The sequence below is a fragment of the Echinops telfairi genome, unplaced genomic scaffold, assembly GCF_000313985.2.
Source record: "Echinops telfairi isolate 266 unplaced genomic scaffold, ASM31398v2 ScPeMD7_31;HRSCAF=116, whole genome shotgun sequence".
Taxonomy (NCBI): Eukaryota; Metazoa; Chordata; class Mammalia; order Afrosoricida; family Tenrecidae; genus Echinops; species Echinops telfairi.
The window spans coordinates 4880496-4899476 of record NW_022103928.1 but is presented as its reverse complement, the minus strand read 5'-3'; the positions used below and the strand labels follow the sequence as shown (position 1 = coordinate 4899476).

General features: G+C 45.1%; 1 protein-coding gene across 1 annotated transcript in view; it reads right to left on the bottom strand.

Moving 5' to 3' along the window:
• Positions 1-18981, bottom strand: part of PDZRN3 (PDZ domain containing ring finger 3) — a 265912-nt gene that overhangs the window by 172761 nt on the left and 74170 nt on the right. The gene's annotated exons all lie outside the window — the stretch shown is intronic.

The following is an 18981-nucleotide window of genomic DNA, read 5'->3' as shown; positions in this document are numbered from 1 at the left end:
AAAAGATCAGCCCTGCAATGGTCTGACCCACATCTGATCCTAGGGAAGAGCTTCATTCCATTATAAGTTGGTGACCCACTCAATAGCCAATAATAACATAACAAGTTTTTATAGCCAGGTAGGAGCATAATGTGGACTTGGCTGGGCACAACCTTACCCTCCACTCGCTTTCTATTAAACCACATGATGAACTTGTAGACACAATAGAGCAAGGCTGCGGAGCCTGCTGAAAGGGGGGAAATAGCAGAGGTGGCACCATAGAACTCCCTGTGATTGGCTGGTTTGTAGCTCTCCGTGTTACTGGTTGGATTACAGAGGTCGCTAATACTGGCTGGGTCACCGAGTTCCATGTTACTCAATGGGTTGGAGATCTCCATGCAACTGAGGGGTACCCATGGACTACCCTGTTGCTTTTGAGGCCAATGGTCCAATGCGGTGATCTAAGAAGAACTAATATTGTGTTCTATCATGTTTCAAATTTATGATTCAACTTTTCAACAAAAAGAAGCAAGAAATCTGCTGCTCATACTGTTATTTTTTTTTAATTTTTTAAATTTTTAAAAAATTTAAACAAAGCAGAAAGTTTATTAGAAAGGAACCTTTACTCAATGAAATATTCCCCATGTCTATAGTTTCACAGTAGGCAGATTGGTTTTATCATTTCAACATCAAAGAGAGCAAAAGGGTTTAACATCAGATGGATAATAAAAGTCAAGTATTGTATGAAAGAAGTGCAACACCCATGCCAGCACTTTCTCTTAAGTAACCTAATCAACCCGCCACATTCCTTCATACTAATTTGAATTAAACACAAGAACAACAAAAGCAAAAGGCTAAAGCAAAAGTAATGAATCCAAGATTAGTGCACTGCGAGCTTCAGTTTTCACGTGCATCAACTTCACTGGACAGCGAGGCCATTGGGAAGGGAGCCACTTGCTCACAAACTTCTACCTCCATCCCATTTTTGTAACTTTTAGAAAGAATAAATCAGAATATGCACCGGGCAGCACATATCCCCAGCACTGGACTTTTGGGGGTGGGGTATCCTGTGAAAGTTTCCCATGACAATTCACATGAGCACACCACGACATGAAACAAGTTCATACAGGTCCATAATTAGAGTAATTGCATACTTATAATTGGTGCTTCCTAAATTGTCATTCTCAAGCCGTCTGTTGTCATGTGGACCTTGCACCCAAGGTACACCTTGGGGGCGACTGTAGAATAGTATTTATTATGTACCCACATGTGTGCGATACTGCACAAACAGACAAAACAGACCCAGGCTACGCCCTGGACTAACTCAGCATAAGGTTTAACTGCAAGTTAGGGGTAGGTTTACAAGGATGTGAATCGGGGGTTTCTCAGCAATTACACTTTATGCAACATCAATGCAAAAAGAAAATAGGATACAATGTAGTCAGGCCTCCTTAACACACACACACACACACACACACACACACACACACACACACTCTTTTTCTCTTTCTTTCTTAAATACAAGTGGTTGAAATATAAAAGCCAGAATCTTTTGATGCTAATTCGAGTTAAAAAGAAAAACTTAAAGGAATGTGACTGAAACTCTTTCTTTGACCACAATCTTTGCTCAGAGTAATAAATTCAAATGTTTATGCCACCCCATTCCACAGCCAGCCCTTCCTGACAGATCTTGGCATCTGCTATCATTAATGACTGCCAGGCTCCAAGTGTGCATCCCAGAGAAGCTGAAAGTTACATGCAACTGACCGTGAAGAAGAGGCTCAAGAACAAGCACTTGTCTGCCACGGCTCCCTGTCAGATCCTCCTCGTGCCCTTCAATTTTAGGTAAAATGAAACCAGAGAGGCTGACAGGCTGTAACTGGAGGAAGAGTTCCCACAACGAGGCCCCCCAGCTCAGCCTGGTGGTGGTCCTGAGCACACCTCTGCGGATGTGGCTTTGTCGGTGTGGCAGGTATGTGTGTCATTTGGGAGCATCTGCTGTACCCACTGTGGGAATAATCCTCAGACACACATCTGCAACCTCTGCCCTTCCACAGACAGTTCCAGCTGCTTCTAATCCTGAGCACTGAGAATTTATTTTAAGAGACAAAGCTTTCTTTAAACCCATCTTCATAACTTGGAGACTGGGAGGAAGACCCTCTGTCTAGAACGCCACACATGCTCTTCAGCTGTCCCCTTCCTGGAATCCTCCATGGTGGCAGGTTTCCATGCATGGAGAACAGACTCTACACATTTAAGAACCACCGCACTAGAGACAAGAAAGGAAACGGACCCCAAGGGAAACATGGCTGAGTAGCTCTATCTCAGATGGGTTGGTGGGCTAGTGGCAGTGGGGTTTCCAACACTCCAGGAAAGACCTTGTGTCATCGGAGAAGTGTCCTCTTCAGTGTTGTTAATTGCTGTCCAGTAGGTTCCCGAGTCCCACTGACTTCAGTTAGGATGGAACAAAACATTGTCCAGCCCGGTGCCATGCCCGTGATCAGCTGCAGATCAAACCATCGAGATCCATAAGGTTGTCATGGGCTGATCTTCAAAGATATCCAGTCTTTTCTTCCTAGTTCCTCTTAGTCTGGAAGCTCCAGTACAACACGCAACCTCCACTACTCATGAGGTGCATTGTCCAGGGATTGAGAATTTTACCCCTCGTCCACTACTGCCCACTGCAGGGCAAGGCCATTTCCATTGCACATGCCTAGACCACTGGAGAGGCCAGCTATTCCTGCACTGTGTCTGAGAGTCCCAGGTGCAAGTACCATTGTTCTCGGCTGAAACGCAGGAGTCACACTGCCAGCGCTCGCTGGGGTTGCTGTGAGTCCTCAGCTGGATTCTGCGATGTAGCCTCGCACAGTTAGTTGTTCTGTGAGTGGAAGTGTTGTACACCGACTTTGTGTCTGACCCACAAAAATCTCCCCTACCTGATCTTCACGCTTTTTCTAAGTGACGAGATTCAGAAATGCTAAAGAAGCAGGAGCCACACGATAGATGCCTGGGTCCCAGAATGGGTGCAAAGAAGAGTCGCCAGAGCCTGCTGAACTGCATCTGACCCTGACTTGAACAAGTAATAGTAGTTATTTATTGTGTGAAGTCCTGAAAAATTGAGTCGTAGTAATTATCCTACTCTAAGACAGCAATAAATTAATTTTAATTGATCAGATGGCTTAAATACACAATGGTGAACAAATATTTGGGAATGTGTTAAATCTTGGGATGACACAGACAAAATTCCCAGGAGACAGTCTCAAATTTCCACTTCCTACTGAGTGCTCTGGTGGTGCTGTGAGGCAAGCGCTGGACTGATAACCACAAGGTCAGCAGTTCAAACCCACCAGCTACTCTTTGTGATAAAGGTGAGGCCATGGGTTCCCACAAGGACATATACCCCAGAAACCTCATACAGTCTCTCTGAGTTGGAATCCAGCAGATGGAATGGGGTGGGTTGGGGTTTACTGAATGCTCTGGAACTCTGCAAAGTGTCAGGGAATGGATGGCCGAGGAAACCAAACTATCCCCTTCTTTAGGCTGTGAGAGAAGTTTTCTTTCAGGTACCACTCACAGCATCAGTAACCCAATTCACTGTTCTTCAAGGGCTAACAGGGTCTCCAGTGTTCGGTCAGATCTATGTATATAGGCCACGGTCCTGCAATCTACGCACGATGCAGAAACTGTGGTGTTTTTCTGGGCTGGGTCGTGGCCTGGAGGTCTCTGCCATGGAGTAAAGCACTCCACTTTATTTTTCCACCTGTATGTAATACTTCAGACTCCTAAGAGTCCTGCATCTGTTGTTTTCCAGCAGCCACAAAGGCATCATCTAATTGCTTCTAAATGAAAGGCAGACACTTTTAATTTTTCTGCACAAAACAAACACACGACACACACTTCGAGTACAAGTGGTTGTCTCATTTTCTGTAAACACTGTACTACTTACTCACTGGCGATGGCGAGCCTTTTCAAGTCAAATGATCTTCCTGAAAAGGGCAATATAGGGTTCTGAAGGTTGGCAACAAGAGCTTAGCCAGACCGCCAGGGATTTCAATTACACATATTTACCTGATGTGTTCTAATGAGAAACATAATTCAGAAATTACAGACTTCCCTTTACCCTGTGCATTATGCATTTTAAAGATGTATTTACTATGTGAAGTCCCCTCTTTTGTGGCTTCTTATAGCCATTTCTCATTCAGAGACATTTCCTGGTCTTTCTTTGTGTGAGGCAATGAATTTAACCTTCAGCAACACAAAGCACTTAAAGTTTTTGCAAACCTTGTTTTGCATCCATTTTTAACCTGCATAGAACACTTGATTTTTCATCTGGCTCAGATTTTCTACAATGGTATAGGTAGAGGCCAACTCTATAAGACCTGCGAATGAAGCCCTCATGGCAGCTCAGCTGATGCACACGAGTTTCTGCTAATTACAGCGATGCATCTGATGCTGCTCCTGCCTGGGCAGGGTCACCCTGGTTAAGGCATCTTTTCATTCCTTCACTGAGGAAGTAGCTCCCACAGACACACACATTGGCCAAATGTCTTTCTGGGAGCAAACCACATTCCCAATGCAATTCTCCTAGGCTTTGTCAACAGCAGCACACAACGTTGTTCCCTCTGTCCCCCTCCTCCTTCAAGGCTGGAAAATCTGCATTTATCCATGGGTCTCCTGTCTTTACCCCTTACTCTGTTTCACCAGCTTGATTCTATTTGCCCCAAATCTGGGCGAGGTAATTAATTATTCTTCAACACACACTGCCCCTCAGATGGGAGTCCTTTAATGTTTTTCATATTACAGGTCATTCTCTTAAGTTTGAGCCAGAAAATATTTTTCACTGAAGACAGTTAAGGTTGAAATGTTCTCATTCAAAACAAGTTACAAGAGTCACTAGAGAGAATCTGTTCAAAATGAACAGACTGAAAACTAAGAAACCAAGACAAATGGACACATTTGAGCCCACTGTTCTGGTCCCTGTGTTACAAAGGAGAGTTGTGCCATGGGTTTTCATGGCTCAGTCTTTGTGAGAGCTGACTGGCCATCTTTTGCAGCACTGCTGAGTGGGCTTAAGCCACCAACCTCTAAAGAAGTAGTTGAGTCCTCACCGTCTGTGCCGCCCAGAGACCTGTTGAAGAGTTCACAGTGGCCATAAATTATTTGCTTGTGCCTCTCATCAAGATATGTCTATTTCCTCCCTGTAAATCTGGTAGTCTTTATAAACTCACTGTGACCAATAGAATTGGGGGGGGGGGCAGTAACACTGCACCACTTGTGAGTGAGGCCAGCCATAAGAGACCCTGCAGTTTCTACTCTTGTCCCCTTGGTACTGAGACCATCATGTGAAGAAGCCTGAGCAAGCCTCCTTGAGGATGCAGCACCATGTGGAAGAGAGAAACCCGACCAACTGGCAGCACCAACTGCTCGATACAGGAGGGAAGCCACCTTGGCCAACCCAGTTGTTAGGGCTATCACATGAGTGAGTCCAAGCAAAACCAGCAGAACAGCCTAGTCATGAAAAATAATGAACCATTAGTGTTTTAAGTGTCAAATTAGGGTGGTCTGTAACAAATCAAGAGATAACTGAAACCAAGGAAACTTTCAACACCCACTAAACTCACTGTCATTGAGTTGATCACAACCCACAGTGAGCCTGTCGAACAGGGTGGAGAGGTGCTCCATGAGGTTTCTGAAGCTATCAACCTTTTGCTCTTAGAGCAGCTAGTGGGTTTGAACTGCCCACCTTGTTATTAGCAGTCCTGCGCTCAGCCCACTAAAGATCAGTACATATTCCTGGTAGGTATACCTATAGAATTGCAAGTGTCAGAAGTCACTGGAACTATGTCTCTTAAAGTGATTGCTCCATTGTTTCCAGCACCACTTATTAAAAAGGGCATCCACTTCCCACTTGATGTTTTTGGGACCCTTATCGAAGATCAGTTGTCTATTTGCTGGTGATTTTACTTCTGGGCTTTCTATTCTTTTCCACTCCCCACAGAGGGGTCGCAGGGAGGGGTTGAGTCAATCAGGGTGAAGTAGAGCACTAATGAGCCATGCAATATACCTCTGACCCCTGGAGGCCTCCTCACCCTCCCACTCCCTCCCACTCCCTCCCACTCCCTCACCCTCCCACTCCCTCACCCTCCCACTCCCTCACTCTCCCACTATCGTGACCCTAGTGCCGCTTCCCAATCTAGACTAGATGGGAGCATGCACATGGGTATAGGCAAGAGATAAACTCACAGCACGTGGATCCCAGGAACAGGAATGGGAATAGAGATAAGAAAAGGGTAGGGGGAGGGGAGGGAGGGGTCACCGATTGCAATGAGTGGCACGTAACCACACACTCCCATCCAGGGGGAAGAACAACAGAAACCAGAGGGGAAGGGAGACGGCAGTCGGAGATTTGAAAATAATTAACAATCTACAATCTATCAAGGGGGTGGGGGAGGAGGGGGGGAATAAAAGAGGGGCTGATCGCAAGGGCTCAATGGAAAGTAAATATCTAGAAAAGAACGATGGAATATAGGTACAAATATGTCGGATACAACTGATGGATGGATTGTAACAAGAGTTGTAAAAGCCCCCAATAAAATGATTATAAAACAAACAAAAAAGACAACTAAAAAATAAAAGTGATTGCTAAGTGGTCCATTACAGCGAGCACAGACACTTTCATGGGACCAGTGGGAAAACCAGTGGAAATGCTGCACAGGTGAGGCGTTGCAGCGTGATCAAGCTTCCTGTGATGGGTGTAACTCAGAAGTGCTGTGCCTCTCGCACCTTAGACTGAAGAGAGCATGCTGCTTTGAAGCCCTGTTGGGAGGGGCGCGTGGCTCTCATGAGACAACGAGACATGGGTGTGAAACATGCCAGTAAAGTCCGAATACAATTCTTTCATGAAGTCTGACGTTACAAAGACAGCACTTCTCATTTAGCATATTACTGCATAGGGGCGTCACTAAGACTCCAAATGTCTCCAGCTGAATTAATCCTAGGAGAGTTGACATCTGAAAATTTCAACGGTCCCTATCAAATTTGCACATTCAGACTGAGTCCTTTCAAAATCATCTCATTTGTTGAGACTATCATTGGGCAAATGAGGACACAACACCCACCTATTGATGGGACAAATGCATATTTTACTAAGTAATAAGGAGGTAGTTACTAAACTAAATTAAAATATAAACTAAAATTCGGCTGGAAATTACTCCAAAGAGACAAAAAACCCAAACCCCACAACCCTACTTTCCAGACAGAATTATGGCTGATTAGGTTACTACTGGTCTTTGCTGATTCTTAAAATAGAGTTTAGCATTTGAGTTAGTTCATTGTGCCAGCCTGGCCGATAATCACGTGGGGCTGGTTGAAAGGCGGAGGGATAAATGGGTGGTGAAGCCTCGCCTTTCTAGTTCTCGGGTCTCTTGTTTTGTGATGGTTGCATCGGGTGCAGCTGCCTTAGCAGTTCCCTGCTTCAGCTTGCAAGATGGATTTCCTACAAGACATCCCCAAGGAGAAGCCGCATGGATCTATCCCGATGCAGCCCTGGGTGCTGGAGCAGCCGTGTGGAGACCCCTGCCAGTGCTGAGATGCTTACACGTTCATGGACTCAGCTTTCCTCCTGCAGTCGGCATTTTTGCCTCTGTTTTGTGAGGTGGAGGACTTTGTGGACTGGTGTTGGGTTAATGGGTTAATGTTGGACTTGTGGGCTTGGGCAGCATTGGGTTGGAATGTTTTCGTGATGCACCTTTTCTTTACATAAAACTCTCTCTTATACATGAGTCGCCGTGGATTTGTTTCTCCAAAGTACCCAGACTAATACAGCATTATACAGAGTGAGACAGTCTCTTCTAATGTATGGAGACCACTTCATGAGAAGCAAAGGTGCTCTGTGGACATGCGGCAATCTTTTTATTCCATTTATGCAAGCTAATCAGGAATTTGAGTTTACTGGTTATCATCAACAACAACAACAAAAGTTCCTGTTCATGAAAATACCCTCTGAGTGGTTTTCCATGGCTCCTTTATGGCATATAAAAGCACATTTAAAGTCCCACTAACAAACCAGTTTAAAAAAAATTTGTTCTATTTAACTATTTTAAAAATATTTAAACTATTTAAAAAAATAGTCAAAGTAGTAATGTGATTCAAAAAAAAGTTAGAAATACTGTAGACTGTGCACTGCTGCTGAACGCTGCCATCAAAAGCTATAGTGTGATAAAAAGAAAGAAGAGATTCATCAAGAGAGTCTCTGCCAACTGTCAGCAATGTGCTCAGTGTTGGGGCAGTTCTTAATGTTGTAAATGGCCTGAGAAAGAAAGTACACAATAACGCTTCCAGCTTTATGGCATTACTAAATCATTATGGGCAGGGAGATGCAAAGCAAAAGAGAACTCAGCAGAAATACTTTGCAAGTCTCCCTAGGTGACCACAAAGGAGCAGGTGAGCAACACCTAGACAGGAAAGTGCTGCTGTGTTTACATGGCTGGTGAGATCAACAGCCTGGGCTTGAACTCCAGCTCAACTACAGTAGGACAGCGTAAATCACTAAGTGTTGGAGCAGATTTATAAGTTAAATGTGAAGAAATCCTTTATATGTATCAACATACAAAAAGTCTAAGGCCATCATGCTTGAAATCATTGCATGGAGAAAAATGAAACATCAACTGTGCACAGGTCTGCCTGCTGTCCTTGTACTTGTGTGCTGTACTTGGTATAGCTCTTCTCAGTGTAGTCTTTCTAACTCCCACCAAATAAAGGACGGGTGGGACCTTACAGATTGGTGGATCTGGGTGAGAGAAAATGAAGGTAGAGGCTGATTGGATGGTTTGATTTTGTTAAAAGCAACTGTTCATTATGACTGTAAAAACTTGGAATTCTCACTTTAAAATTGGTCAATTTTACCATTTTACTGGATATAAAATAATCAGGAAATGAGAAGGGAAAATCTCACTAACATCAAGAAAGATGAGCCAGGAAGGAGTATGTTGTCTAGCCCTGCCATCCCTGTGTGCTGAACCGGTTCCATTCAGGAGAGCAAGAGCCGGGTATCACAGACACTGTGACACAGCAGAGGCAGCAGCACCAAGAACATGAGACAGACCTGTGGGAATCCCACTCCATGGAGGCAGAGAGTTGAGCACCTTTAGGATAGGCTTTTGACAGTGGAGTGCCCTTTGGTATTTATTGGCAGTGTGGGGAAAAAACTGTGTAACCTTCTTCAGCAGAACTATAGTATTTTTTGGCTGATGAGGTCAAGGCCCAGGGAGAGGTTAACCTGCAGGCATAGCTGAGAAGAGGTGCTCCTCACCAAAAGAACATCTCAGATCCTACATTGCAATCTGCTCATTCATTGCCATCAGGTTGATCCTGATTCATAGTGACCCTATAGAACAAAACAGAACTATCCCTGTGGTTTGTCAGGCTATAAATCTTTGCAGAAGAAGAAAACCTTGCTTTCTCCCACAGTGGCTGGCAGCTTTGAACTGCTGACCTTGAGGTTAGCAGACCAATGCACAATCCAGTATGTGCTCAGGGCTCCTTGTTAACCTGCTAGCTTCCTTCATTTCTAACAGATACCAATACCCACACGCCATCAAGTCCACGCTGGCTCATGGTGGCCCTGTGCATCAGAGGAGAACTGTGCTCCCTAAGCTTTCCAATGGCTGATTTTTCAGAAGCAGATCACCAGGCCTTTCTTCTGAGGCACTTTGGGGTGGCCACTAAAGTGCAACCTTCTGGTTAGCTTCAAGTACATTATTCATTTGTACCACCCAGGGGCTGCAAAACAAATAACCAAACCAAATCCACTGCCATTAAGTCGGTTCCCATGCACAACAAGCATACATATAGGGCCGAGTAGACCTGCTTCTGAGGGTTTCTGGGTCTGCAAATCTTTCCAGAAGTGGGCAACCTCATCTTTCTCCTGAGGAGTGGCTGGAGGGTTTGAACCACCAACCTTTTGGTTAGCAGCCCACTGTTTAACCCACTGCACCAACAGATATGGGGTTTAATACTTCCCTCAATACTTTGCTTTTTCCACCATGGTTCCCAGGGACATCTCTCCATGCATCTAGTGGGCTTTGTAAAGCTAGACCAATGGTTTAACTTAGAAGCAAAGTGCACTATGGGAAGTGGCACCATAAAATCAATCCCGTGGACTATAACAGAGGAAAGCTGACACCTTAGCATGTACAATAGGCAACTAAAAGGGCCAACCATCATACTGAAGGAAAGGGTTTTCACCTGCAAAACTCAGCATCAGTCATTTTAGTTGTTATTCTCAAAGTAAATACATGTGCATTTATTGTAGAGTTAAAAAATAAACCATGCATCATGAACAGGAGATATGCATAATATTGCCATTGTTAGACAAAAAACCATGTTATTAAAACAGTATGCTCACGATAGTACCAGCTTATAAAACACATACATGGGAGTGGATCATGCATAGAAAAATAAGCTCCCAAATGGCAGTTATTAATTGCAAATGGGGGGTTTGGTAGGCAAATAATCCAGCACGCACAAAAAAACCAAGCATATGTCACATGACCCCATGTATGTAAAACTCCGATATCAAGTGTACAGGGAAAGGTATTCTCTAACAGTTACTGGAAGGCGAGGGGTGAAGGGGTGGAATTCATCCTCTGGGGGCGCTGAGTCTGAACACTGAGTTGTTTACTTAAAATGGTTCAAGTGACACTTCTGTTATATGTATTCCACCACAATTTTTAAAAAGGCAATATACAAGGGAAGAAATACAAGGGGAAAACGTTCATGCCAATTATATTATTATTCAGCATAAATCCACATACATGGGCTTTTAATGGCAGCAATAAAAATAATTGCTAACTTTAACCAAGTCCACATGCCAACCCCTGATGGTGCCTGGGAGCAAGTGGAAGGCCCCACCACCCATGGCGATGCTGTGCACACACCTGCCTCGGCCTCTGGGCCCCCCAGGACCCCTTATGAATGCCTCAAGAAGGGGAAATAATAACTTTGTCATGTAAGGGTCATAATCTGATGGTCACAAGATTAAGAAACCTTCCTTCCTTTAGGGAGAAACCCACTGTGACAAATTATAAGAGCTGCTGCCATAAAGGTTATTAACACTCAGTGTAATAGAATGACACTGCTTTGCTTAAGAGAAAAAGACTTATAAAACGGACACCATGCAAATGATTTAAATGCTTCAGAAATGCCGGAGACCGTGGGATATCCAGAGCAATTGATTGCACAATTACTGTGGGCCTGGTACATAGAACAAGAACATCGATCAGACGAATCCACAGGGAAGGCCAATAGGTGGCCCATCTGACCCAGATCACAGACGTTTCAGGTGGCATCATTGCCCTTGAGAAGCTACCAACCAGAAACTGCTCAGAATAGGTTGGCAAACCCCCTGCATCGTCACATTTCTTCGTTACGGTGGAATTCTGACCAAAAATACATTTTTTTTTCTCAAAGCCTTAGGTATTTTAGAGTCTGGGTTTGCTGTCTGTCCTGGCAGACAGCAGCCCCTGGGTAGCATAAATACTGTGTGCTTGATCTAAACCTCAAAGAAGTCCATTGTTGCGGTCCAACTAGCTGCGCCACAGAAGAAAGGCCTGGCAATCTACTCTGTCAGGATGGCAGCCAAGACGGCCGATGGGCAGTTCCGCTCTGTAAAACACGAGGTCACCAGAGGCAGATGGGACACGACAGCAGTGGGTTTTGCTCTGTCTTCACAGCAGACAGTTTTGCTCTTGAAGGCTGCCCTCCAAAAAGACGGGTGTCCTGAGCAGCAGAGCCTGTGACTTCAATGAGAAAGAGGGTTCGTGCTGGAGTATTGTGGGAACCATGTCCACCAGAAAGTGTCTCCCTAAAGACAGAAGACATAGGTCAAAGCGCAGAAGGCCATGTGACAATGAGCCAGAAACTGGAGAGATGCCGCCATAGGCCAAGGGCCACCTGGAGCCCCCAGAAACTGGAAGAGGCAATAAAGGGTTCTTCCTTAGGGTCTTTATCGAGAGTGGGGCCAACTGGCACCTCGATCTTGTACTTCCAGGCCCCAGAACTGGGAGAGAATGTGTGCCTGCTTTTTTAAGCCGTTAAGGTTATAGCAGCCACGGGAAACAAACACAATAGCTGTGGTGTGCGCACTGCTTTCTGAATGGAGCCAAAGTCCCAGGGTTGCCGTCCAGCTCTGTCCTTCCTTATTTGACCACAGGACGTATGCTCCACCCATAGAAACAGCAACTGTGAAAGCAGGCACCCCGTCTGTCAGGGCACTGGTAGATTCCCTAGGCCCGAGAATAAGATGTGGCACTGGGAAGGCCTGTGAATGGAGGAATGAATCCATGAGTGACGGCCACTGGCCAAGATTCACTTGGTGTTCCTTAACTTCTGCTTCTCCATCCGAAGGGAGATTGCTGAGACCTGCTGAGACAGTGGAAGACTTTGCTAGGTCTACGCATCAGAAAGCTCACTGCCATTCAGTCAATTCCAACGTAGAGCAGCCCAACAGGACAGAGCAGACCTGCCCCTCAGGGTTTCCCAGTCTGTCAATATTTACAGGGGCAGAAAGCTTCTTATGTCTCCCTCAGTGTGGCTGGTGGATTCAAACTGTTGACAGTAATAGTTAGCAGCCATCGTTACGTAATCCATTATGCAAAAAGGCTCCTCTGCACACCTAGGACAGCATATATTGCTGGAGAGTCAGTAAGGTCCACTGCTCATCTGTCAGTTTGTGGAACTGTGGTGGCCTGTGTGTTGCTCTGATTCTGGAAGCTGTGCTACACAGTGTTTAAATACCAGCAGCATCACCGATGGTAGGCAAGTTTCAGCAGAGGTTCCAGACTTAGACACTACCAAGAAAGACCTGGCGGTCTACTTCCAAAAGTGAGCCACCGTTAGCCCAATAGTTCCCAGCAGAATACTGTCTCCTACGTTGGAAGGCACTCCAAATACACAGGGAGCAGTGCAATGGATGGATGTTGTGGGGCTGGCACAAGATGGGGCAACAGTTCACTCTGTGGTACATGGGATTGCTAGGAGTCAGAGGTGGTTCGACCTCAATGAACAAGAACCAGCCAGCGGCAGAACCCTGTGAAGAACCCCTCACCTACCACTATCTATCCAATGCCTGTTACTGTCTGTAAGGCCAACTTGTCGCGACTTTCAAATGGAATGACAGCTGTCTGCCCTTGGATCAGAGAATGCTGGCCCATTCACTTAGCAAATGAAACCAGCACTTTCACCAGTGAGGAAACGGCTTCCAACACAAGCCTTCTTTGTAATGATTTTCACTGCCATGGGGTTTCACAGCTCAGAATTCAGGGTTTCACAAGACCTAATTCAGATTGTTTTCTAACTTGTCTAAAACATTCTACAGTAGTGCAAAAATCCCATGGATAATGATTCTCCCACTGAAACACACACACAGAGTATATGCACCTGTGATATTTTAAACGCATCATCGTCATAACAAAGCCAAGCCGTTATCCGATTCTACACCCTGGCAGACGAAGCCTGCTTCTTCACAAGGCAGGCTTTGAGTTAATGTAACTTATGAACTAGTGGATGATTTTTACTGCATCCCATTGTATGTGTCTACAGGAAGGGAAAAAACACACGTGGGAAGGACCTGAAGTCCAGTAGCTAGGAAAGAGGCTGAGAGTTCCCAGGGGAGCTTGGCTCCATGCTCCATATCTCTGCATTTCCACAGGCCGTGGTGTGTCCTGTGAAAGGCAGAACACCACCCTCAGTCAGAGAAGAGCAGCAGGGGCATGCAGAGGGGAAGGCACCATTCCTTCCACCCCACTCCAGATAACAACAGCCTGGGCGTTTCAATAGCTTTCCATGATGCATCATCCTAGGGCAGAGGAGAAATCCAATCCACAGCTCACTAACTGAACTCGGGAAACGGGGTTGACTCATTTCATTTCTGTGGTTTTGCAGTTAAAGCTCCAGAGTCTTTAAGAAGGAGGTCATTTCTTCCTTGAGGCTTATAAGCCTTTCTTGATAAAGAAAAACTAAACACTCAAGAATACCCTTAAATGACAGCAGCATCAACAATACCTCTCTGAAGCAAAGTTCACAATGGTGGGGGTACTTGTCACTGTCCCAATGTAAGAGCAGAAGTCACTAGTGCAAGGGGAAGCCAGTCCATGCTTAGAAATGCAATGTCAGCCCCACTACATTCTGGTCTACCCAGCAGGCATCTGCTCTCCTCTGAGCTCTCCACTTGTGGATCAGGGAGGCAGACTCAGCTGGAAGTCAACTGTCTGGAGCCAATCAACTGTCTCCAGGAAAGGCCGAGCACGAGTCTAAACTCGGTGTCACGTGAGGTTTCAGTGGGATGAGTGCCTTCTTCAGGAGCACAGTGGCATAGTGGTTATGAGTTGGGCTAACTGCAATGTCAGTGGTTTGAAACTACCAGCCTCTCCCCGGGAGGACTAGGGAGGACTAGGAAGCGCTCTTTGTCTATAAAGGGTTACAGTCTTGGAAACCACAAAAGCAGTCTTACTCTGTCCTACATGGTTGCTGAGTCAGAACTGACTTCATGGCAGTGAGTTGGGTAAGTGAGGAGAAATGGTTCTGCTTTTGCTGAAGCCGTAAGCCCACCGCAATCCACGGTTCAGAACAAAGAGTCAACCTTGAAGCTGAATGGTATTTACCCTTGGCAAGTCCCAACTTCCTGGTTCTGAGGGGCAGGAGGGAGGAGGGTTGAAAGTCTCATAAAAAGGCTCCAAAGGCTTCTAGAACACCAAGCACTCATACAAAACTACATTTTGATGAGCTACATGTAAATGAATCAGAAACATATGGATTTCATTTCCTTCCTAATACACAGGGGTTTCACAACGAAGAGGTGGGGGGAGTGCTCGGCAAGATGAGCTCTGAGCTCTGGGGAAAACGTGAAAGGCCAGGGCTGAGGGAGGTCAGATGTTTGCTAAACCTCAATTAGGACAAGGATGACACCTCACGGCCCCCATCTACAGGTCTCTGGTAGCCACCAGCCACCCTAAGCCACTAGTGGGGGAGAGAACGTCAAACCCGACCAGCCCTTGGGGTCTGCAGCCTCTTCTTCTGATGTTCGGGCACTTGGATGTTTTCTGTAACCAGCCCTCCAACACTGGCTGTTTGGCTGGCTGCTGGGAATCATGAAACAGAATATATAAAACTTTTATGTCTCTAAGCTTCTACTAAAGGGAAATGCAAGCATTTCCCTAAGAGGTGTGTACTCAATATGCCACAGCAAAAAGAAAAAATAAGCCCTATTTTTGAGTGCTCACAAAATTTGAGGCTCTTAGTAAAGGGGCCCTGGTGACCCCAGGGTTTGGTGGTTGGCTCCTAACCAAAACGCTGCCGGTCTGAGTCCACCCAGAGGCTCCGAGCAGGAGAGAGTCCTGACAAGCTGCTCCCATAGTAAGAACAGCCTGGAAAACAATCTGAGGCAGTTCTGCTCGATCCCGTGGACATGCTGTGTCGAAACAGATCCAAGGGCACCTGACAACAATTGTAGCAACATGTTCTGGACCAGGGGTCCTCAAACTTTTTAAACAGGGGGCCAGTTCCCTGTCCCTCAGACCCATTGGAGAGTCGGACTATAGTTTAATAAAAACTATGAACAAATTTCTATGCACACTGCACATATCTTATTTTGAAGTAAAAAACAAATGGGGAAAAAACAGGGCTGGATAAACATCCTCGGCAGGCCGCATGTGGCCCGGGGCCGTAGTTTTAGGACGCTGTTCTGGACCCTTAACTTTCCCTGGAGGAGTCCGAGCTTCCCCCAGTTCCCCAGGGCTAAGGAGGGGAGGGGAGGGGAAAGGAAGGTTGGCAGCCTTCAGCGCCGACTGGAAGTGATCTCGCCCCCAGCCTTTTCACACACGTGGTTATTAAGCTAATGAATTATGAGGGGTCATAAAGAAGCCAGGAGAAATGAGGTTTCTGGGGTGAGCCACTTCATAAGGTCAATCATGTTTTGGCTAAAAATTAAAGGGACTGTTTTAATTTTACTTGTCAGAAAGTCACGAGTGCCCAAGTCAGGATGAGAGTCTCACCAAGAAGGTAGGGAACGTAAACGGAAGATGGCAAAGCAAATGTGGGTGAGGAGAACATGGGGAGCAGGCAAGGGCTCCAATCAAGGGGAGAGGGGGAGGACATGGAAAAGAGGGGGTATAAGAAAGAACGTGAAACAACTGTAACGGAGAAAAGGGTTCTGAGAATGTCACTTGTCCCCTGAAACACACAAAGCTGGCTGTCATGGAAGACCCAAGTATCACGAGAACTTTCTCTGTTGGCAGGTCAAATGTTGCTGGCAGATTGCTTCTTGCCTTTGAACACAAGGACAATCACTTTCTGTTGATAATAATGGTAAGCTTAATTCTACAGAGACTGCATTTGAACACTTCGGTCCTTAAAGCTAAAGCGATGCCATTCTTTTTCATTTATTTGCAGAAGAAGGGGTGTTCTGTTCGCGAAGACCACAGACTGCTAATGCATAATGGTGAATGCAAAGGCAGTGCATGACTTCAATTTTCATGATTACTATTAATTAAGGTCTGTCAGATGGACAGAATGGGCTCTTTTCTACTCCATCTCCCAGCACAGGGCACTTTACCCACATGAGGTTGCCTGGCAGGAAGGAAGAGGGAATTAAGCTGCAGTGCCTGCTGGAGGCTTGGGTTCCAGTCCAGCAAGCCCCAGGAAGCACTGTGATGTTTGGAACCAGAAGAGCTGCTTGCACAAGCTCACAGTACCACGAAAACTCAGGTGGGAAAGACTGACAGCATCACATCCCGGTAGGCAGCAAGGATGGTATGCTAGAATTCCAAACCTTTCAGAAAAAGCTTTGACTCAGAGACTGAGCCAGTATTAACAAAAAGGAAAGGGAGTACATGAAGTCCCAAAGGTTGGATATTTAAAGATCCATTTAAGGAAGAAACATATGAGGGGGTACCCCTCAAAAAGCAGAATTGCTCTGGGTGGCATGGAACTTTCATAGTAAGGCAAGCATTGAGCAATTCACATTGAGTTAGTGCACCCAGTGCTGTCACCTGGGAAGGTTCTCTCTGGTCACAGTGAATTTTTTCATAAAAGCAGTTTTTCTCGAACCTCATTTTGTTTTTTGTTTGTTTTTTAGTGATGGCTAATTTAAGAGAACAGCTAGTGGCTGTGAAATTTTGTGTCCCGATTGAGAAAAATGCCACAGATACTATTGTAATGTTGAGCACAACTTACAAGAACAGCACTATGGGAAAAACTCATGTGTACAAGTGTTTTTATCATTTCATAAAAGGTGAAATATCGATTCATGACAAACCTGATTCTGGACGTCCATCAACTTCCTGAACGAACAAAAATGTTGACTCCTAGTGCATTTGGAGTTGGTTCCACCAGGTCAGACTGTTCATCAAGCTTTCTATTTAGTGGTTCTGAAAAGATTGCCTAACAGTGTACAACACAAAACGTCTGACATGTGGCAGACTGGATACTGGTTTTGCGATCACAACAATGCACCTGCACACACAGTCATCTCAATGTGCCAGTTTTGGGCATAAAACAGCATGCCTCTCTTGCCTCATGGACCTTACTCACCTGACCTCGCTTCATGAGACTTCTTTTTGTTTTTGCAAATGCAAAAAGAAAGGACAGTGATTTGATGAAGTAGATGAAGAAAAAAACAAGGGAGGTGCTGGCAGCCACCCAAACAGATGAGTTTGAAAAATGTTTCCAAGAATGGAATCACAGATTTGACAAATGGATTAAGTGTACTGGAGAGTATTTTGAAGGTGTAAAGGTTGTTTAGTAAAAACATTTAAATACATAGCTTGCGGTGGGGGGGGATTCTGTTTTTTGGGGGTATCCCCTCATATATACCTAAACCTGTGCATGCTGCAACTAAACGACCTTCTTCTTGAGCTAATGACAGATTTGATTCACCTTGGTGCTTCTCTGATACATTTCATGCTGTCCAGACACTGTGAATGTTTGTATTCAACTTGGAAATCTTAAAAACCACTTGTCTTGGTAAAACTCTACAATCCATGAGCAATTTGCTAGTCCCAGAAAGAATTCTGTGGGTACTTTAAGTATTTTCTGTGTTTCTTTGTTTTGCTTTTAAGCTTCTAGTCTGCGTCTAAGGCAGTTCCTTTCAGATCATGGGTCTGCTAGTTAGTGGACATGCTGGCTGAAAGAAAAAGTAGAAAGGCCAACTTTCCTATAAAACGGGAGAAGACTATTTGAATAGTGGTGCTTAAAAGAGCTGTGCTAACAGCAACACTGAATATGTAATTGTGTTGGTGACATTTCTTTTCCGAATATAATATAATTACTAGAAAGATCTCTTAAAAAACCGACTTGCCATCAGGGCCATTCTGGCTCATAACAACCAAGCGATTCCCAGGCTACAAATCTCTATTTGAGCAGATAGCCTGATTTTTCTCCAGCAGAGCCACCAGTGGGTTTGAACTGCCAACCTTGCAGTTAGCAGTCCAACACTTACCTAACCCCCAAATGCATATCTGTCAAGATTATTCCACCTCATAACAACCCGATAGCCACTGAGTTTCCAACTCTAATTTTTTTTTACACATGTAGACTGTCGATCTTTCTCTTACAGAGTGGCTGGTGGGTCTGCACTGCCAGCCTTGTACTTAGTAGCTAACTACTAATCTACAGCATTCCATGGCTGCTTCTCTCTAGGACCAACTGAACCAACACAAAGCAACCAACAACCTGTTACTATTAAGTCAATTCCAGCTCATATCAACGACCACACCCAAGTTGAAATGTAACTGCTGAAGAGGTTTTGAGGTGGTAAATCTTTATCAGACAGCCCCATCTTTCTCCCACACCAACCAGTGGGTTCAAATTACAGCAACTCTTAATTTACAATAATAAGGCAACTTTGGAAGAATTTAGACTTTGCTGCTGTGGAGTTTAGTTTTTAGCAATACAAGGCAGGCCTTCTGACCAGGGCTTGGAATTGGTTCATCCTGGTCCAGCCTTAAG